We start from the raw sequence: 23,213 nt of genomic DNA on the forward strand, positions 1-23,213 counted from the left end.
AAATGAATCCTCTGCTGATTTTGAGGGACGTTTGCAGACAGTTATCATAGGAACTATTGGTGAAAATGCAGCCACAGAAATTATGATAAGGCAACTTGCTAAAGAAAATGCTAATGAGGTTTGCAGAAAACTTATACTAGGACTACACAAGGATGCTCCTTTAGAGGAGATCATAAGACGCTGTGCCACAGTGGGCACAAATACCTTTTATAGCCAGGTGATGATGCAGACTTCCCAAGATCCGAACATGGAAAGACAGGGTCCCTTTTGGCAAGGGACTTCCAGGGAGAGTCATCAATGCTTTCATAGGCAGCTGAAAGCTCAATGTTGGCATAGAGACAGAGTGAGAAAACCCAGCAGGAGAACAAGACCCAATGTCCCATGTTGAAAATGCAACAGAGGCTTCCACTGGACAACAGAATGTAGACTGATTCAGGGAAGTGGGATGAGGGGCCCAGCCCCAGGGCCCAAGGCAAAATATACTTGGATCATGATGGCAGCCTATGCTACACCCAGAGAGTGCCTAGAAGTTTAGTAGCCAGACACAATCCATAAGCTAGGAAGCAACCTGATGGGAGAAAGGGATTACAATTGGGGAAAATAGAATTGTATGCAGCTGGGACAACTGAGATAACGTCCTGTAGAGGTGAAATCGGTTCTTCTCCAGCCGATGGATCCCTTGCCTCCAGGCACAGTAGGCTTGACCATTTTACCTCCTGAGAGTACTTACAAAACAGTGTCCATCCATACACTAATGGGGGAAACTGAGGAATTTGTAGATAATATCCCAGTCACTAATACAGGTAGACAATGTGTGACTTATCAACCACGACAAGTAGTAGTATCAGGTTTACTGATACAGACTTCTAATGGGCAATCTGGTGATAGTCTCCCAGATTCTAACTGCAAGCAACAAAATCCAGGAATATACTGGACAGCAGCTGGGACAGCTGACCGACCTATGCGCACTATATAAATGGTATAACATTAGAAGGATTGCTAGACACTGGTGCAGATCGCACAGTCGTCACAGGTGCCAGCTGGCCCTGTCACTGGCCAGAGATTAAGGCAGACACCTAGATGTCAGCCATAGGAAGAACAATAGCAGCTGAAATTAATGCTACCCCCTTGAGATGGATAATTAAAGGTGAAACAGTAGTTTTTCTTCCTTTTATATTGAAAAAATCCCCATCAATCTGTAAGGAAGAGACATTTTACACCAATTAGGATTAAAAATGAGTACTTTGGTTTTTTAGGCAGGGCTGCTGTTGAAGGCCTGCCGCCACTTTCACCTGTTCCTATCCAATGGAAAACTGATACACCAGTGTGCATAGAACAGTGGCCCTTAGGTAGCAATAAAAGTCAGGCCTTATTAGATATAGTACAGAAGCAACTTGACCTAGGACTCTTCTCTAAGTCCTTGGAATTCCCCAATATTTGTTGTCAGAATGAAATCTGGAAAATGGAGAATGTTGGCTGATTTAAGAAAGGTAAATGAACAGATGGAAACGATGGGAACTCTTCAACCTGGCATTCTATCTCCTACTCACTTGCCTAGAGAATGGCCTCTGTGGTTATATACATTAAGGATTGTTTCTATTCTATTAAGGAGGATATGAGGACAAAAAAAAGAAAGCTAAGAAACTGAAAAAAGGCTCAATTTGTATTCAGAATTCATCAATTTTGTCTCTGAAAAGGGATAGCTTTATTTCATCATGAGTCCTTTAGAGTTGTCTTGGGCATTGCATTGATGAGAATAGCCTACTCCTTACTATTATTGTGTATGAACTATGTTCTTCTGTTTCTGCTCACTTCACCTTGTATCCAAGCAATTCTAAGGTTTTTCTGAAACAATGCCCTTTAGCATTTTTGGTAACATAATAATGTTCCCTGACAATCATATCCAACAAGTTGTTCAATTATGCCAAACTGATGGGTATCCCTTTATATTTCAATTCTTTGCCACTAAAAAAAGGTGATGTAAACCATTTTGTTCAAATAGTTGCTTTCCCTTTATCTTGGATCTCTTTGAAAGACACATATAGTCTTTGCCAGTATTGCTGGGTCAAAGGGTATGCCGAGTTTTATTGTCTATTGGGCATGATTGCAAAAGATTCTCCAGACTGCTGGTTCAAATACACAATTCCACCAAGAGTGCGTTAGTGGCCCAATTTCTGCACATCCCCTCCAGCTTGATCATTTTCCTTTCCTGCCACTTTAGAAAATATGAAAAGTGTGAATTGGTACTTCCAATTGTTTCAATTTGTATTTTCCATTTTATTAGTTATTTACAGTTTTGTCATATGACTATTGATGACTCTGGTGTGTTCTGAAAACTGTTGTTTATATCGTTTAATGATTTATCCGTTGGATGATAGTATTTGTTTTAAATATTGGGCTCTATTCACCATATGTTTGGGAAATGAGGCCTTTATCAGAGATATTTGCTGTACATTTTGTTCCTATTTTCAGAAAGAATGTTTTAAACGATAAAATAATGAGGAACTTGTAAGGCCTGATCCATCAGTTTGGGTACCTTAGAGGATAATCCTATTATCATACCAGCCCTAAACACAATAAAGAGAAAGAAGGAACCAAGCCTTTAATAAGTAACAGTTATGTGCCAATTGGGGAAACTGAGTTGATTTAGCCAGGGCCACATAGCTAATAAGTAGTTGAGCTCACTTTTAAACTCAGGCCTTTCTGGCTCCAGACTTAGATGACCTCTGTGTCATCTAGCTGCAATAGAATAGACTCTGTGGGTATCACGTGCATTGGGGGGAGAGGTTCACTAAGAGGAGCAGGTGAGAACTGAGACTGAGGAAACAGAAGTTTCATGACTACTACACTTACTTAAGACTTAATGCTTTTTAAAGTGCAGAAGCCTGGAACAAAGGGCAGGCAGAGTATCTGACACAATCTAAATTCTCTCCTTAGCTTCTTTTTTGTCTGGAGAGTACGGTTCCTTACACATACATAAAATGTGCATGTTGTTGTTAGGTGTATGAGACAGATGAGGAAGGTTGGAGGAAGGATCAGACAGGGCAAGTGAGGCAGAAGGAATGGCTTGAACAAAGCCTGGAGGTAAGAAAACACTCCTGGTCCTGAAATTGTCTTTTACATGAAGGAGAGGGAGGGCAGAGATGTGTCAATGAAAGGAGGGTGTATAATGGAGAGATTTGAATAGAAAGAAGCTGGTGTCATGTGCTGCTGCCTAGAAAGACAAGTTACATTTCTTGAGTTTTGATCTCTGTGCTTAAAGAGAAGGAATTCAATAAACGATCCAATAAAATAGACTTAGATGTGATTAGACCCAGAGGAAAATTCTTGGAAAGTTTGATGATTTTGAATCCAAGAGAAATTCCAGTGCTGCAGAGAATTAAAGGAGAAATAATACTTCATTTTTTTTCCTTTTTAAAAAAATCTTTCTGCTTTCAAAGTATAGACTTGGATAATTTTTGACATTCACCGCCACAATCCTTGTGTCCTAATTTTTTTCACCGTCTCTTACGTAACTACAATAGGGATATTAGATTGAGTGGAAAGCAATAATACAAAACAAAAATGAGGATTTTGTGAATTTCATTGCAGCCCTAATGACATGATTTGACTACCACTCCTCCAAATCATAAACTCTCTCTATGACATCTCTTATCTAACTTTTTATATTTAGGTCATCATTGTGTAACAATATACACAAAATTGCTCCAGGGCCAAGGACAACTGTAGTGTGATGATTCTCTTTCTTTTCTGCTAAGGTTTCTCTCTCCTCTAGACCCAGAAACCCATCAAGTAGGTTCAGTAATAGGGGATTCTGGCTTCTGGAAAGAGAGATTAGATTATTTTTTATCAATTAACTTTAGCTTCCCATCTTTGTTCCAGAGTCCCAGAGAGAATCATGTAAAAATTAATTCTGGCTTATGGTTATGTTCTCCCAAAGAGAAGACAGAGAAAAAATTTCAAGTTTCGACTAATTCCTTGCACACAAAAACCTGTTAAAAGCCAAAAAACAAGACATAAGCAAAAATAACCCATAACAATTTTTATTTGTTATTTTATAATCAGAAATTTTTTGACAGTATACATGCATGAGTAATTTATTTTTATATCATTTTCCTTTTGTATTCATTTTTCCCATAACAACTTTTACATACTTTCAGGAGACTGGTATTAAAAATAGCATTTCTCATAGGAAGTCCAGAGATAGACTTACTCACTACTTATGGCAGAGCTTTGAAGGATGAAGGAGAAAACACAGAAGTTCTCTCTCTTTCTGACTAATGCAGCACCCTATCGCTCCGCCACTGTCATGGGATCTGTCCATCTAGGATTTATTGCATCATACCAAAGCTCCAGGCCCCTCAGACTAGAACCATACACATTGTGGGTGTTTCCCTGATTTAGAGACTAAGTCATTATCTTATTATTGTAGAGCCTTTCTTAGGTATTAGTGAATGACAGTTCATTCAACTAAATATTGTAGTTTGGACAATGGACATTTAAAATCGAGTTTCTTTTATGAGTTCTTAGAATTATCTCTTTTGACCAATAAGGAAACTCAGATTATCTTCATATTCTTGGTACTTCACAACAGTTCCCTAACCTCCTTTTCCAAACTTTTCCATTCCATTCTGTACTCTATGATTGTCAAACTGTCCTTTTTGTTCTCACATAGGAACTGTAACATCTGCTTTGCATTGGCTTAGAATCTCTTCTATCATCAAGTCATGCCTTCCAAAACAAAACTTTCTATCTTTCAAAGCAATCTCAATAAACTTGGGATAGAAAGTTCACTTCTTTTTTCTGTTTCTTTTCCCTCCCATGGTTTTTTCCACTTGTTCTCCTTTTTCTTTCCCAGTTCCATTCTAAATTTCAACATCCATTAATATATGAATATCTGCGTGTGTGTGTGTGGGTATACACACATACACGCATGTAGATAGACATATGGATGGATTGATATACACAAAAACAAAAAGCCATGAAACTGTCATCCAAAGTCAGCCATTTGTGCTGAGTCAAACAGTGGAGATTCCATTTTAAAAACTTTGCTTAATTTTAACTTTGAATATGAACCAGGTAGCCTATATCAGATGGTGATGGCACATGCTCACTAATTGGCTTTCTTCACTGAAAATCTGAACTAATCAATAAATGAAGCAGGACTAACCCCCCATCTCCTCATTTGAAATGTGAAGTATACAAAGTGGTCTTTTAGGTGGACATTGCTCAGCCTTTCCCTAAAAAGCAGAGCACAGATTGAATTCAGTGTATATTATCTTGAAGTATTAATAAATTCCTTTTGTCTTATTTTCTGAGTTTGCTGTATTTGATTAGGACTTCAAGGCTTAATCTAGATTTCTTTTATGATTCTGGTAAGTCTAGCCAGGATATTGGGGGCGTGGCTCTTTGCCCATGTGACTCTCTCCAAGAATCTACTCTGATTTTGCCACTAACATTTAGCTCTTTGTAAAGTGCCAGATCAGAGTAGATTAGTCTGAGAAGGAAAATGGTTAGAGATTGAAATTTCCCAAACTTTGGAAAGATAAAGACAAATAATTTTGCAACTCAACGTTCGATGTTTCCTCCTCATTTGTGCATGAAGAAATGGAAACTGCAAAGAGCCAAATGAGTATAGTTCTTCCCCGATGTAAGCGTGCCTAGGAACAAAACATTAAGAGATGGAGTGAATGGAGGAAGTGAAAAAAATGTCCCTTGCAGCAACCCAGTATCAGTATGCACCCCAGTGAGGAGCAAGCTGACCCTGCAGAATGATCTTGTAGAGACAGAGCTATCCTGTACTGAATTCTACTGCTACCTTATACAATCTGAGGGTTCAGCTACAGACATTGACTTCCCGAGGCTATCTTATGGGAAGCAGAAAGCCTTGAAGACCAGTTGACTTATGACATCCCTAATTAGCATAGTTAGGACACCTTTTCCATAAAGGGTCCCATCTTCCTCCTTGTTCCCCATTGTTCCCCGCCTTATGGCTTAATAACTGTGCTTGACCTTGAGTGATTAGAGTGGAAATTCATACTAAATTCCATACTTCCATAACTTTCCATTCTGCCATACTGCAGAAACTAGGCATGGACCCACACTTAACACCACATACTAAGAGAAGATCAAAATGGGTCCATGATTTAGGCAGAAAGAACGAGATCATCAATAAATTAGAGGAATATAGGATAGTTTACCTCTCAGACTTGTGGAGGAGGAAGGAATTTGTGACCAAACGAGAAGTAGAGATCATTATTGAACACAAAATAGAAAATGTTGATGACATCAAATTAAAAAAGTCTTTGTACAAACAAAACTAATGCAAACAAGATTATAAGGGAAGCAAGGAACCGGGAAAACATTTTTACAGTCAAAAGTTCTGATAAAGGCCTCATCTCTAAAATGTAGAGAGAATGGACTCTAGTTTATAAGAAATCAAGCCATTCTCCAATCGATAAATGGTCAGATATGAATAGACAACTCTCTGATGAAGAAATTGAATCTATTTCTAGCAATATGAAAAGATGCTCCAAGTTATTATTCATCACAGAAATGCAAATGAAGACAACTCTGAGATACCACTATATACCTCTCAGATTGGCAAGAATGACAGGGAGAGATAATGCCCAATGTTGGAGGGGATGTGGGACACTGATGCATGGTGGAGTTGTGAATACATCCAGCCATTCTGGAGAGCAATCTGGAATTATACCCAAAAAGTTATCAAAATGTGCATACCAGTTGACCCAGCAGTGCTACTACTGGTCTTATATCCCAAGGAAATACTAAAGAAGGAAAAGGGACCTGGATGTGCCAAAATGTTTGTGGCGGCTTTTTTTGCAGTGACTAGAAACTGGAAAATGAATAGATGCCCATCAATTGGAGATTGGGTGGGTAAATTATGATTCATGAATGTTATGGAATATTATTGTAGGGTAAGAAATGACCAGCAGGATGAATAGAGAGAGGCTTGAAGAGACTTACATCAACTGATGCTGAGTGAAATGAGCAGAACTGGGAGATCATTATACACTTTAACAACCATACTGTAGGAGGATGTGTTCTGATGGAAGTGGATATGCTCGACAAAGAAAAGATCTAACTCAGATCTAATTGACCAATGATGGAGAGAATCCGCTACACACGGAGAAGGAACACTGGGAAATGAGTGTAAAGTGTTTGCATTTTTTTCCCCCAGGTAACTTTTACCTTCTGAATCCAATTCTTTCTTTGCAACAACAACAAAAAATTTGGTTCTGCACACATATATTGTATCTAGGATATACTACAACATATGTAATATGTATGGGAATGCCTGCCATCTAGGGGAGGTGCTGGAGGGAAGGAGGGGAAAATTCGGAACAGAAGGGAGTGCAAGTGAAAATGTTGTAAAAAATGACCCATGCATATAATACTGTCAAATATATAATAATTATAAAATTAATGAAAAAAGAAATGATTCAGCAGAATTTGGTTGCTTAGGTAAGTGAGAAGCAAAGTCACCTAAGTTGAAATGATTCAAGTAAGAGAGAAATCTACATTATACTTGGGTATATAAAATTGTTTTAGATGTCATTGTTGTGAATGTTTATATGAACACATGTGTACATATGTATGTATATATATATGCATATGATCATTTTCTATATACATACATGGGTTCATGAATGTGTTATATCCAGAAACATATTGTGTGTACATAAAAATATATGTGCTGAACTGAAAACCTGCATGGCAGATATATAGGGGAAGAAAGGGGGAAAAAAGTTAAAATTACAATTTTCTCAATATTCCTCCATCTTGCTTACATCACCAGACTTCCTGCCAGAAGGTTGGGTAAATAGCTCCTAATCATTGCTTTAGTTTTTTGTCATGGGTGGTGAATTCCCCCCTTTCATTTTTTTTTATTAAAGCTTTTTAATTTTCAAAAGATATACATTGATAATTTTTCAGCATTAACTCTTGCAAAAGCCTGTGTTCCAATTATTCCCCCTTGTCCCCACCTCTTCCTTTAGATAATAATCCAATATACATTAAATCCAATATATGCATACATATCATGCAATTATCTTGCTGCACAAGAAAAATGAAATCAAAAAGAAAAAAATGAGAAATAAAATGCAAACAACAAGGAGAGCGAGAATGCTATGTTGTGATCTGCACTCAGTTTCCACAATGCTCTCTCTGGGCATAGATGGTTCTCTTCAACACAAAGTCACTGGAAATCCTCTGAATCATCTTATTGTGAAGTGCCATGTCCATCAGAATTGATCATTGTATACTCTTGCTGTTGCCATGTACAATGATCTCCTGGTTCTATTCATTTCACTTAGCATCAGTTCATGTAACTCTCTCCAGGCCTTTCTGAAATCATCCTGCTGATGGCTTCTTATGGAACATTAATATTCCATGCAATTCATATACCGTAACATATCTGGGCGTTCTGTAATGAAGGGGCAGCCACTCAGTGTCCAGTTTCTTGCAAATACCAAACATTGTTGCACATATGGGTCCCTTTCCCTCTTTTAGGATCTCTAGGACATAGAAGCCCAGAACAAACCAGGCTGAATCAAAGGGTATGCACAATTTGACAGCCCTTTGGGCATCACTCCCAATTGCTCTCTATGCCCTTTTATTTTTGATGCTGGTGATTTGCTTTTTCTTGTCAAATTAACCAAAGTTTTATCTGTTTTGTTGCTTTTTCCCTCTTAGCTTTACTCATTAGTTCATTTACTTATTTTAGTTCATTACTCATTTGCTTAGCTTTACTCATTAGTTCATTAGTTTTCTTATTTTCACATTTATTAATCTCTCCTTGGGATTTCTAATTTGAAATTTAATTGGGACTTTTAATTTCTTTTCTTGTTTTTTTCCTCGCTTGCCTAGTTGCATGTCCACGTCATTGATGTCCTCTTTAATTTTTTCACATACTTATTTGGAGAGAAAAAAATTTGCCTTAAGAACTCACTATTTTGGCTGCATTATCTCATAGGTTTTCATACATTGTTTCATGATTTTAATTTTCTTGATGGAATTATGGAATGTTTCTGTAATTTGTTGTTTCATCCACTCATTTTTTAGCATTCGATTCAACCATTCTGGAGAGCAATTTGGATCCTTGCAGAAAAGGCTATCAAACTGCACATACCTATAGAAATGGCAATTGCCTTATGGGGTCTGTATTCCAAAAACCTGTGCCAAGTTGTTTGTAATTGTTCTTTTTATGATAGAAACTGGAAAATCGGTAGACACCCATCAATTGGAGAATGGCTGAACAAGATGTGACGGTATATGAAGGTAAAGGAATGTTAGCATTATATAAGAAATGATGAACAAGCTCATTTTAGAAAGGCCTGGAAAGATTCACACAAACTGATGCTGTGTGGAACAATCAGAAGGAAGAATACTTTGTACCAAATAACAGCAAGAATTTGTATTGATCAGCTAGGAAAAAATTGCTTCTTCTCAGTGCTTTGGTGATCCAAGCAATCCCAATAGACTTTGGACAGCAAATGCCATCCGCATTCACAAAAAGAACTACAGAAAAAGAATGTAAAACTCCATATGCTTTGTTTTTCTTTCACTCTCTCTCTCTCTCATGATTATTCCCTTTTGCTCTGATTTGTCTTTCCCAACATGATTCATAAAAGCAATGCTTATTAAAAGTAAATTTACTAAACACTACAAAAAATTTAAAATTAAAATTTTATTCAACATTTAATGTATAATACAGGACAGCCAATAACTATGCTGTTTAGGGCATCCAATGAGCCAGAGACCTGGGGACCAAGTCTGACTGAAAGTACATGTACAATTAGTAATTATTGATTCTCAATATACCATCTTTGTGAACAGGACACCCTGGACTGGTGTTCGCAATTTTCCTTTATAGTTGGCTGAGCCTTTTCCTGGGACCTTTGGCTGGAGTGCCTAAAGCCTGTGGCAGGCAGGTGCTGCAGCCTGAGGGAAGAGGGGGCTAGGAGGGGTGGGGTGGTCATTGGTCAGCCCAGAGACCGGCTTCTTCCAGGGGTCGGGATTGCCAAGGCCGGCCTAGCTGCTGGTATCACAGTGAATCCTGGAGGTTTATGTTGGGCATCTGTTCCCTCAGGTTTTCAAGGGAAATGGGGGGAGATCAATTGGGGAAGAGGAGTGTCCTGACCCATCTGTGGAGTGTTCTTGCCAGGTGGTGGAACCACATCTGCAGAGGTCACACATTCAGACTGGATGTTGAGGGTGATTGGGGCCTTTGGGGGGGAGCGTCTTTTTGCAAAGATGGCACAATGCCTTCCATTTGCCCTGTTGGCATTCTTCTAGGTGTTGGGTTGAAGTCTCTGGAGGGCACACATTCATCCTAAAAGGGGTTAAGATGGGTTAGCTTATCTGTTTTTTTTTTGTTTTTGTTTTTGTTTTTGTTTTGTTTTGTTTTTTTTACCTAATATGTGATGAAGAGTTGAGGTCGATTGAGGACGAGGAACGCCTTTGGCCCACTGGTGGAAGCTTCTGCCAGGCTGTGGGACCGATTCTGTGGAGGGTAGACATTTAGACTGGTGGTTGAGTTAATTTAGTTTTCTTTTCCACACCATGGGCTACGTGGGGAGGTCAACTCGGGGTGAGGTCCTCCAGGGCCTGTTGGCAGAGCCTTCTGCCAAGTGGCACGTCCAAGTCTGTGGATGAAGGAGGCAACATATCAGCAAAGGGGAAGGAATTAGGAAACAGAGAAGGATGTGGGTGGCAAAAATTGGAAGAATACTTTGTAGGAAATAACAGCAAGAATTTGTGACAGATAGGAGAGAATTGGTTCTTCCTAGTGCTTTAGTGATCCAAAGCAATCCTAATAAGACTTGACAGAAAATACCCTCTGCATTAAAAAAAAATGAGAAAAAAATGTAACACACCATGTACTATGTTCACTTTTTTTTTTTCCTCTCTCTCTTCCATGGTTGTTCCATTTGCTTTGTTTTTTCTCTCCAAACACGATTCATAAAGCAAAGTGTATTCTAAATTAATACATTTATTAACCCCCCATCAAATGAAAATTCTATTTTATTGTCCAAATAATAGGACAATCAAGGTAGGAGAACAATATAGGACAATATACGACAACAACAGGAAGGTCATATTTGTGCCAAAATGTTTGTGGCAGCCCTTTTTCTAGCGGCCAAAAAATGGAAATTGAATGGATGTCCAAGATTCGGAGAATGGTTGGGTAAATTATGGTATATGAGTGTTATGGAATCTTATTGTTCTATAAGAAATGACCAAAAGGAGGAATACAGAGAGGCTTGGAAAGACTTACATGAACTGATGCTAAGTGAAATGAGCACAACCATTAGATCATTACATACTTCAACAACAATACTGTAGGAGGATGTATTCTGATGGAAGTGGATATCTTGACAAAGAGAAGGTCTCATTCAGTTCCAATTCATCCATGATGGACTGAATTGGCTATACCCAGAGAAGGAACACGGGGAAATGAGTGTGAACTATTTTCACTTCTTGTTTTTCTTCCCAGGTTATTTTTACCTTCTGAATCTAATTCTTCTTGTGCAACAAGAGAACTGTACGGTTCTGCACCCATACATTGTATCTGCAATATACTATAACATAGTAAACCTGTATAAACCTGCCTGCCTTGTAGGGGAGGGGGTCGAGGGAGGGAAGGCAAAAGTCAGAACAGAAGTGAGTGCAAGGGATAATGTTGTAAAAAAAATTGCCCAACAATCGCAAGGCCAATACTTTTGGCCGCCAATACCCTTGGCATCCAATCAACCAGAGAGCCAGAGGGTCAGAGAACCAGAGACTCAGGGACGAAGGCTGGCTTTATCTGGCTTTATCTTTAAAAAATAATTAAAGCTTTCTATTTATAAAACATATGCTTGGGTAATTTTTCAAAAAAGTGTTATGTACCAAATTATCCCCTTTTTTCCCCCACTCCCTCCCTTAGGAGGCAGGTACTCTAATACATGTTGAAAATCTTTAAAATATATAGTTAAACAGTTAGCTTGCTGTACAAGAAAAAACAGACTCAGGTGGAGAAAAACCCAAAAGACAACAAAATGCAAGCAAACAGAAAGAGTAAGAATGCTATGTTATGGTCCACACTCAGTTCCCATGGCTCTCTACATCACTGAAAAATTTTAATTCGTTTGAATCATAATCATTGTTGAAGAGAGATTCTATCCAACAGAATTGATCATCCTCTAGTCCTGTGGCATGTTATAATGATCTCCTGGTTCTGCTCTTTTCACTTAGCTTAGTCTCTCCAGGCCTCTCTGAAATAAATTATTCAGCCACTCTCTAAATCATCGGCATCCATTCAGTTTCCAGTTTCTTGCCACTACAAAAAGGGCTGCCACAAACATTTTTGCACATGCGGGGTCCCTTTTCCTCTGCTGAGATCTCTTTGGGATATAAACACAGTAGAATCACTGTTGGGTCAAAGGGTATGCAGTTTGATAACTTTTTGAGCATAGTTCCAAACTGCTGTCCAGAATGGTTGGATCTGTTCACTATTCCACCAGCAATGCATCCGCATCCCAGTTTTCCCACATCCCCTCCAACATTCATCATTATCGTTTCTTGTCATCTTAGCCAATCTGATAGCTATATAGGGGTAGCTCAGAATTTCTCTTTATTTGCATTTCTCTGTTCCGAGTGATTTGGAGCATCTTTTCATATGACTACAAATAGTTTCAATATCTTCATCTGAAAAATGTCTGTCCATATCCTTTCACATTTATCAATTGGAGAATGGCTTAACTTCTTATGAAGTTGAATCCATTCTCTATTATATTTGAGAAATGAGGCGTTTATCAGATCCTTTGAAAGTAAAGATGTTTTCCCCATTCATTGCTTCTTTTCTAATCTTGTCCACATTAGTTTTGTTTGTACAAAAACTTTTTAACTTAATCTAATGAAAATTATTTATTTTGTGATCAATAATGATTTCTAGTTCTTCTTTGGTCATACATTCCTTCCTCGTGCACAGTTCTGAGAGGTAAATTATCCTATGCTCTTCCAAATTTGTTTATTATATCATTCTTATTTCCAGATCATGAACCCATTTGGACCTTAGCTTGGTATATGGTGTTAGGTGTGGGTCAATGCAGAGCTTCTGCCATCCTAGTTTTCCATTTTCCTAGCAGTTTTTGTCAAATAGTGAATTCTTATCCCAAATGCTGGGGTCAAACACTAGAGTGCTATACTAATTGACTATTTTGTTCTGTGAATCTAACTTATTCCACTGATCAATGGATCTTTTTCCATCTAGTAAAAAATGGTTTTGATGGTCTAGCTGTACCAGATCTCTGTCAAACACTACATTGCTATAGTCATTAACTATTTTGTCCTGTAAACTTAACCTATTCCATTGATCACTGCTCTTTTTCCTATCTAGCACCAAATGGTTTGGATGGCCTAGCTGTATGACATCTAAAGCTACATTATAAAGCAGCGGTCACCTTCATTTTTTTTTTTAAATTAATTCCCTTGAAATTCTTGACCTTTTGCACTTACAGATTAATTTTTTTGGGGGGGGGCGGGGGTCAGTAAAATAGTTTGAGAGTTTGTTTGGTATAGCGCTAAATAAATAGGTGTATCCAGTCTTGGGTAGTTTTGTCATCTTTATTATTTTTGCTGCCCCTATCCAATACCACTTTATATTTTTCCAATTGGTTAGATCAGTTTTGTAGTACTGTTCATATAGTTCCTGACTGTCCTTTGCCTTATAAGATTTTTCAGATAAATGGAATTTCTCTTTGTATCTCTCATTGTTGGATTTTATCAGTGATGTATAAAAGTGCTGATGATTTATGTGGATTTATTTTGTATCCTGCAACATTGCTAAAGTGCTGGAATATTACTAATAGCTTTATACTAGATTCTCTAGAATTCTCTATATCATCATATCATCTGCAAAGAGTGATCATTTGGTTCCCTCATTAAATAACCTGTCTTCTCTTATTGCCAAAGCTAGCATTTTGAATACAATATTAAATAGTAATGGTGATAGTGGGGGCAAACTTGTTTCACCCCTGATGTTACTGGGAATGGTAGCAGTTTATCCCCATTACATATGAGGCTTGCTGATGGTTTTAAATAGATGCTACTGACTATTTTTAGGAAAAGTCCAATTATTCCTGTGTTCTCAAGTGTTTTTATTAGGAATGGAAGTTACATTTTATTACCTATTGTGATAATCATGTTTTTAATTTGGTTATTGATATTGTCAATCATGCTTCCTAATATTGAACCAGACCTACATTCAAGTATAAAATCCTACTTGGTAATAGCATATTATCCTGGGAATTAATTTCTCATATTTTACTCAAGATTTTTGCATCAATATTCATTAGATAGAGTGGTCTATATTTTTTTTTTCTCTTTTTGTCCTCCCTAGTTGAGGTATCAGTACTATGGCTGTGTCATTAAAGAATTTTGGTAGGAGTCCTTCATTGCCTAGTTTTCAAATACTTTAGTATTGGAGTTTTATTCTTGAAAATCCATCTGGTCCTGGTATTTTTGAGTAGAGAGTTGATTAACAGCTTGTTCTATTTCTCTTTCTAAAATGGCATTATTTAGGTAATTTATTTACTCTTCTGTTAATCTGGGCATTCTATATTTTTGGACATATTACTCCTTTGCACTTTGGGGCAAAATAACTACTAATTATCACTTTAATTGCCTCTTCATTGGTGGAAAGTTCTTTTCATTTTTGACACTAAAATTTTGATTTTCCTCTCCTAATCAAATTAACTAAAGGTCAATTTTTTTTTCATAAAACCAACTCTTAGTTTTATTTACCTCTTATTTTTTACAATTTCAAATTTGGTATTTTGAGTTTTCTTTTTTTTTTTTTTATTAATTTTATAATTAAGGGTTTTTTTTGACAGTACATATGCATAGGTATTTTTTTTTTTTTTACTACATTATCCCTTTTTTTTTTTTTTTTTTTTTTTTTTTTTTTTTTTTTTTTTTTTTTTACTACATTATCCCTTGTACTCCCTCTGTTCCGAAATTTTCCCCTCCTTCCCCCCATCCCCTCCTTAGATCTCAGGCATTCCCATACATATTAAATGTCTTATAGTATATATCCTAGGTACAATATATATGTGCAGAACTGAATTATGTTGTTGTTGTTATTGTTGTTGCAAAGGAAGAATTGTATTCTGAAGGTAAAAATAATCTGAGAAGAAAAACAACAACAACAACAACAACAAAAATGCTTATAGTTTATACTCATTTCCCAATGTTCCTTTTCAGGGTGTAGCTGATTCTGTCCAATTATTTAAATCTGATTTTATTTTTGTGGCAAGTGTTTGGTAATTTTGCTCATATAATACCTGACTTTCCTTTGGTAGATATATTCCCAAATATTTTATACTATCAACAGTCATTTTGAATGGAATTTCTCTTTGTATCTCTTGCTCTTGGATTGTGTTGGTCATGTATAAAAATGCTGAGGATTTATGTGGATTTATTTTGTATCCTGCAACTTTGCTAAAGTTCGGAATTATTTCTAATAGCATTTGAGCAGAGTCTTTGGGGTTCTCTAAGTATAGAATCGTGTCTTCTGCAAAGAATGATAGTTTGATTTCCTTACTTCCTACTCTAATTCCTTGAATCTCTTTCTTGGCTGTTATTGCTGAGGCTAGCGTTTCTAGTACTATATTGAATAGGAATGGGGATAGTGGGCAACCTTGTTTCACTCCTGATCTTACAGGGAAAGGTTCCAGTTTATCACCATTGCATAGGATGTTTACTGATGGTTGTAAATATATGCTCCTTATTATTTTAAGGAATAGTCCATTTATTCCTATACTCTCAAGGGTTTTTAATAGGTATGGAAGTTGGATTTTATCAAATGCTTTTTCTGCATCTATTGAGATGATGATCATATGGTTTTTATTAATTTGATTATTAATATGGTCAATTATACTAATAGTTTCCCTAATATTAAACCAGCCCTGCATTCCTGGTATAAATCCTACTTGATCATAGTGTATTATCCTGGGGATGATTTTCTGAAGTGTTTTTGCTAATATCTTATTTAAGATTTTAGCATCAATATTCATTAAGGAGATTGGTCTATAGTTTTCTTTCTCAGTTTTCAATCTACCTGGTTTAGGTATCAGTACCGTGCCTGTGTCATAAAAGGAATTTGGTAGGACTCCTTCCATCCCTATTTTTTCAAATAGTTTATATAGCATTGGAGTTAGGTGTTCTTTAAATGTTTGGTAGAATTCACATGTAAATCCATCTGGTGCTGGGGATTTTTTCTTAGGGAGTTGCTTAAAAGCTTGTTGTATTTCTTTTTCTGAAATGGGACTATTTAGACTTCTTCCTCAGTTAATCTGGGCAAGCTATATTTTTGAAGGTATTCTTCCATTTCATTTAAGTTATCGAATTTATTGGTTCATAAAGTTGAGCAAAGTTCTAATTTCCTCTTCATTAATGGTGAGTTCTCCCTTTTCATTTTCAAGACTAACAATTTGCTTTTACTCTTTCCTTTTTTTGAATCAGATTTACTAAGGGTTTGTCTATTTTGTTGGTTTTTTTCAACGAACCTACTCTTAGTTTTATTTTAATTAATTCAATCGTTTTTTTACTTTCAATTTTATTAATCTCACCTTTTCTTTTTAGAATGTCAAGTTTCGTGTCTGGGGGATTTTAATTTGTTCCTTTGCTAGCAATTTTAGTTGTAAGCCCAATTCGTTGACCCTCTCTTTCTCTATTTTATGCAAGGAGGCCTCTAGAGATATAAAACTTACCCTCCTTGGCTGTATCCCACATATTTTGGTATGATGTCTCATTATTGTCATTTTCTTGGGGGAAGTTATGAATTATGCCTATGATTTGCTCTTTTACCCAATCATTCTTTAGTATGAGATTATTTCGTTTCCAATTAAGTTTTGGTCTATTTTCCCCTGGCTTTTTATTAAATGTATTAGATTAGATTAGAAGGGAAGTAACAAATTGGGAAAACATTTTTACAGTTAAAGGTTCTGATAAAGGCCTCATCTCCAAACCAGACAGAGAATTGACTTTAATTTATAAGAAATCAAGCCATTCTCCAATTGATAAATGGTCAAAGGATATGAACAGACAAGTTTCAGATGATGAAATTAAAACTATTTCTACTCATATGAAAGAATGTTCCAAATCACTATTGATGAGGAAATGCAAATTAAGACAACTCTGAGATACCACTACACACATGTCAGATTGGCTAAGATGACAGGAACAAATAATGGTGAATGTTGGAGGGGCTTTCGGAAAACTGGGACACTGATGCATTGTTGGTGGAGTTGTGAAAGAATCCAACTATTCTGGAGAGCAATCTGGAATTATGTCCAAAAAGTTATCAAAATGTGCATACCCTTTGACCCAGCAGTGCTACTACTGGGCTTATATCCCAAAGAAATACTAAAGAAGGGAAAGGGACCTGGATGTGCCAAAATGTTTGTGGCAGCCCTTTTTGTAGAGGCTAGAAACTGGAAAATGAATGGATGCCCATCAATTGGAGAATGGTTGGGTAAATTATGCTTTATGAATGTTATGGAATCTTATTGTTCTATAAGAAATGACCAAAAGGAGGAATACAGAGAGGCTTGGAGAGACTTACATCAACTGATGCTGAGTGAAACGGGCAGAATGAGGAGATCATTATACACTTCAACAATGATACTGTATCAGGATGTATTCTGATGGAAGTGGATATCCTTCAACAGAGAAGAGCTAATCGAATTCCAATTGATCAATGATGGAGTTTTCAATTTGTTCTTTTTCTAGTTTTTAGTTGCAAGCCCAATTCACTGATCTTCTCTTTCTCTATTTTATACATGAGCATCAAGAGAGACAAATTTCCTTTTTATTACTGCTTTGGCTGTATCCCACAAATTTTGGTATGTTGTCTCACTGTTGTCATTCTCTTGGGTGAAATTGTTGATTGCGTCTAAGATTTGCTTTTTCATCCATTCATTTGATAGGATGAGATTATTTCGTTTGCAATAATTTGTTTGCCTTTCTCCTGGCCTTTTATTGAATAAAATTTTTTATGGCATCATGATCTGAAAAGAAATTTGCACTTACTCTTTCTGCCTTTCTGTGTTCGTTTTGATGTTTTTAATGTCCTAATATATAATCAATTTTAGTTTAGGTTTCATAAACTGCTGAGAAGAAAGACAAAACTTTCCTCTTTTTCCAGTAAAATCCCCTTCCCACCTCTAGATTTGTTTTGTTTTATTTTGTTTTTATAATGGAAGAGTAGTAATATGGAATTAAAACATGCACTCTTTTTGTCTCCATTCAATTTTCTCAAAAGATCTATTGTACCTAACTTTTCTAATATTCTATTTATCTCTTTAACTTCTTATTTTGTGGTTGATTTATCTAGTTCTGAGAGAGCAAGGTTGAGATTTCCCACTATTATAGTTTTGCTGTCTATTTCTTCTTGCAGTTCTCTTAATTTCTCTTATAGGAATTTAAATCGTATACCGCTTGGTGTATATATGTTTAGTATTGGTATTGCTTCATCATCTATGGTACCCTTTAGCACGACATAGTGCCCTTCCGTATCCCTTTTAATTAGATCAATTTTTACTTTTGCTTGATCTGAAGTCAGCATGGTTACCCCTGCTTTTTTGTACTTCACCTGAAGCATAATAGATTCTGCTCCAGCCTTTTACTTTTCCTCTGTATGTATCATTCTGCTTTAAATGTGTTTCTTTTAAACAATGTATTGTAGGACCCAGTCTGCTATCCATTTACCTTTTATTGAGAGAGTTCACTCCATTCACATTTATGGTTCAAACTATTTCCTTGCCATCTTATTCCCCAAATTATACTTTTCTCTTTCCTTTTCCCCTTTCCATCCTTCCCCACTATTTTTCTTATGAACACTACTTGCCTCAGCCAGCCCTCTTCCTTTAGAGTCCCTCCCCCTGTCTTCTACCTTTCCCTTACTATTTCTGTTTCCCTTTCTATTTAATTTCCCCCTTTCCCTTTTTGCTTTTCCCCTACCCCACTTTGCTGTAAGGTGAGAGAAGTTTCTTCGGGAAACCAAATATGTCTAATATTTTCTCTTTGAGCCAAATCTGACCAGAGCAAGATTGGTTTTCTTGCCTCTTCTTGAAATGTAATTTCCCTCATTTTCCCTCCACTTTCCTCTTTTTCCCACCTCTAGTTTTTTTTTTTTTTATATTGGAACAGTAATATGAAATTATACATGCATTCTCTATGTATACACATAACAGAATTATACTTCTCAAGTGCTGTTTACCTTTTTATGCTTCTCCTGATTTCAATATTTGGAGTTCAAATTTCTTGTTTAGCTTTGGTCATTTCATCCACAATGAAAGGAAGTCACCTATTGCACTGAATTTGCATCTTCTTCCCTGAAAGAAAATGTTCAGTTTAGAGGAGTAATTTATTCTTGGCTGCATTCCAAGTTCCTTTACCTTTCAGAATATCAGATTCCTTGTCCTTCTATCCTTTAAGGGGGAAGCCTTTAGGTACTGGGTATAATCCTTATTGTGGTCATTTGGTATTTTAATTTTTTTTTTCTGGGTGCTTGTGTTATTTTTTCCTGATCGTTCTAAAATGTAGCCAGGAGATTCCTTGGAGTTTTCCTTTGGGGGTCTGTTTCAGGAGATGTTTGGTGAATTCTTTCAATGTCTATTTTACCTTGTGATTCTGATTTCCTGAAAAATAGTGTCTGGGCTCTTTATCTATCATGGTTTTCAGAAAGTCCAATAATCTTAGACTCTCTCTCTCTCCAAGATTTATTTTTCCAGGTCAATTACTTTCCCAATTAGTAAAAAATGTTTGAAATCTGTTCTTTTTTTTCCAGAAAAGCTATTTCCTGTCAAAGTTCTTACTGTTTTTTTATTCATTTTGTTTTCGAAACTTGAGATCTGCAATGATGGACAGAAACAACTACACCCAGAGAAGGAACACTGGGAATTGTATGTAAACTGTTAGCACTACTGTCTATGTACCCTGGTTACTTATACCTTTGGAATCTAATACTTAATGTGCAACAAGAAAATGGTATTTATACAAATATATTGCATCTAGGATATACTATAACATATGTAAAATGTATGGGATTGCCTGTCATCAAGGGGAAGGAGTAGAGGGAGGGAGGGGATAATTTGGAAAAATGAATACAAGGGATAATGTTTAAAAAAATTACTCATGCATATATACTGTAAAAATTATAAATAAATGAAATTAAAAAAAAAAGAAAGTTGAGATCTGTTTAACCAGTAAGGGGGGGTTTGTCCAAACTTCCTCTGCAAGTGGCAGCAGCTGCACAGGATCAGTATTTCCTAACTGCTGGGTACTGTGTGGGCATGGCCTGGTGGCATGAGATTCTGTCATTTGGGGATTCACTATTTACCTTTGGGGAGGACTTGTTTTTTGACTTCTCTTCTGAAGTACTGGGCTTCCAGGAAACCTGTGTTTTCTCTTCCATCTTGGCTCTGCCCCACAAACTGTGGTTTCTTCAATTGGGAGGTGGGCAGGGTGAGTGTCTTGGCTCTGAGGCCTTTGAGGGATTTTTTGTGGGAATAGCAGGCAGGGGAGGGTAAAAGAAGCTAGAGAGAGGAGGGGGGGCTCCCTGTTTCCCCTGGCCTTGCAGGGCAGACAATGAATTTGGATCCTGGCTCTCTATGGAGACAAAATGGTTTTCCTTTTCCAGTGGCAAGATTTTGCCAGAAGGCCTGCTTAAGAGGTGTGACTTGGGCCTTTTGTAGAAACTTCTTCTCTCCAGAGGAGCCAGCTGCTTCAAGGGGGCTCTCTTTCCCGGACTGGCTGCCCTGGATTTTGTTGCGTCCTGCTCCCATATGGGCACAATCTGGTTTGATGGGATGCCCATGGCAGACTTCGCCCCTTGGCAGAAACAGTTGTTACTGAGGGACGGAAGTCCTTGGGTAGGACTGCTTTCCCTAGTGTTTGGTGGATTCCGTTCCACCACAGGGGGTATTAACCTAGGGAATAAGGGTCCCTGTGGGGAGGGGCTTCGGCCATCTGATGGTGGGGCCAAGTCTGTGGATGAAAAAGGCAAAATATGAGCAAAGGGGAAGGAATCAGGAAGACAAGAGGGAGGCTGGCAAAGACAGCAGCAGTACAGGGAGCAGAGATGGACACAGATACCTGGCCTTTGGCTTTCAGCTGGACCCTTCTCCAACTGGCTGTTGCTTGTGCTGTCCCACCTTTCTCACTTAGGGAAGCCCAAGGGACAACTTCCTTACTTTTGTGAAGGGTAGAAAATCCTTTCCAAAAATGACTACTCTGAGATCCCTCATAGAAAAGCACAATTATTAGAATCTGGAGAAGCGGACCCCATCCTGGTGTGTGAGCCAGATTTAGAACAGGACAGAGCCGCTCCCTTGAAAATGTTCACAAACTTTATACATTTCAGACAAAGAACCTCCAAAATCCCACCCTCCACAGGTTGTGATTGGTCATACAAATCTGCTCCCCCCCCCCCCAAATTTGGTCAGTGGAATGCAGCCAAGGAGGTGATTTCCAGCCTCTTCTTCTTTGGACAATGGAATGCAGCCTAGGCCTTCATGTGAATGGGGCCTATAGGTCTGGTTTACATTAGCTAGCAGTCTGTGATCAATATGTGCTTAGTCTGTAAGTTCTTCACCATATCTTACTCCTCACACTTTCAGTTTTCCTAGTCAACCACTGATTGGTGCAGATTTGTTTCCATGGAGACTGGGAGGTACCCCAGGCTTTTGTATCTCACCACAGTAGAAAATCAATGTTTTTTTCTTATTCTTTCTCCTGAACTCTGTGCACTCTGGCTTCTCTCCTCCTCATTCAGATGAGTTTTACTCATTGAAATGCAGTGACTGATAACTCTGTAGTGCAAAAGCTGAAAGAGCCCTGTCTAATTCTCCTCCTTCAGCATCTCTCTGGCAGCATTTTTGGGAGTGACTGCCTTTTCTTCTCCCTCTCTTTTCAGAGTTTTCCCGATTCTGCCATCTCTGGGTTTTTTACTGACTTGTGTGTCCTGCTTGGCTCTTTGACTGGATCTTTATTCATGTCATGGACCCTGGGGAGGACCCCTTTATGCCTGTGTCACCAGTCATCTATGTCCTGGAAACTGATGAGGCCCAATTGTCATCTCTAAGCAAAACACTCCCAGCTATGTTGATGGGGCTGGAGTCTACCTCCTCAGCTGTGCTCCCCAATTCCCATATAATTCTGTTGCCCATGTTGAATCTGAGCCAATTTGCAGCTGAAAATCCATGTGTCCAAAGCACATTGCATAATCTTGGTCCCCCAAACTCTCCCCTTGTCTGAAATTCTCTACTCCGGGCACCCAGCTTTGCAGGATCAGTCATCCCCTACCCTTTTCTCTTACTTTGCCCACATTTCATCCATTAGGTTCTGCAGGTTCTAAGCCCTTCCTCTACAACTCTCCAACCCCAGAGGCTTGCTTTCCTTTAGTCTCCTTGCCATCAACCTCATGACCCTGTACACCTCTTTCCTACAGGACTCCAGCTGTTCTATTAGGATTATGCATTCTCATGTGACTGTCTCTGTACTCTGTATTGATCTGGTATGTTCTAGTTTAGGTTTTTTGTATTTGTGAAGCTTTTGTATCTTGAACAAGTATTGCTAATTGCTGGTTGACTGATTCTCACCAATAGGGACGATTCTGTATCTTTTCCCCATACCGCTGCAGATGTTTCCTGGGGGAAAAAAGAGTCAAGTAATAAGTCCTACAAACTTTTATTGCCACCACTACCCCATCCACCCAACTAAAGGAGGAGCAGGCCCTCAAGGCCCTGATAGCTAAGGTAGCACAGCCCAGAGCTTGCTTTGCTGTGTTTACTCTGCTTGGGCAGTAAGTAAGGCAGCCTTAACACGATGCATGAAAGTGATCAATTCTTTCAGGTTCCTTTCCCGATTTCCCCCCTTCTCCAATCCATTTTGCCTCTCTCCTCATCATTAAAGGATCCGGAAGTGAGGCAACTGAGAGAATCCCTTGTATGACCACAGGAAAACTAAAAGGATGAAACATTATAGCCAAGTGTCTGTTAGTCAAAAAAAGGATGAATCTCTCAAGGTCAAGTTCATTTCTTGGCTGTGATTTCAGGTGGCATTTTGCTAATGGAAAGTGGGCAGCTCTTTCCAGACTTCCCAAATCACTAAATTTTGGGGGTAGTTCCAATAGTCTTTGATTTCAC

Source organism: Sminthopsis crassicaudata, chromosome 4 (genome assembly GCF_048593235.1).
Source record: "Sminthopsis crassicaudata isolate SCR6 chromosome 4, ASM4859323v1, whole genome shotgun sequence".
Classification (NCBI taxonomy): domain Eukaryota; kingdom Metazoa; phylum Chordata; class Mammalia; order Dasyuromorphia; family Dasyuridae; genus Sminthopsis; species Sminthopsis crassicaudata.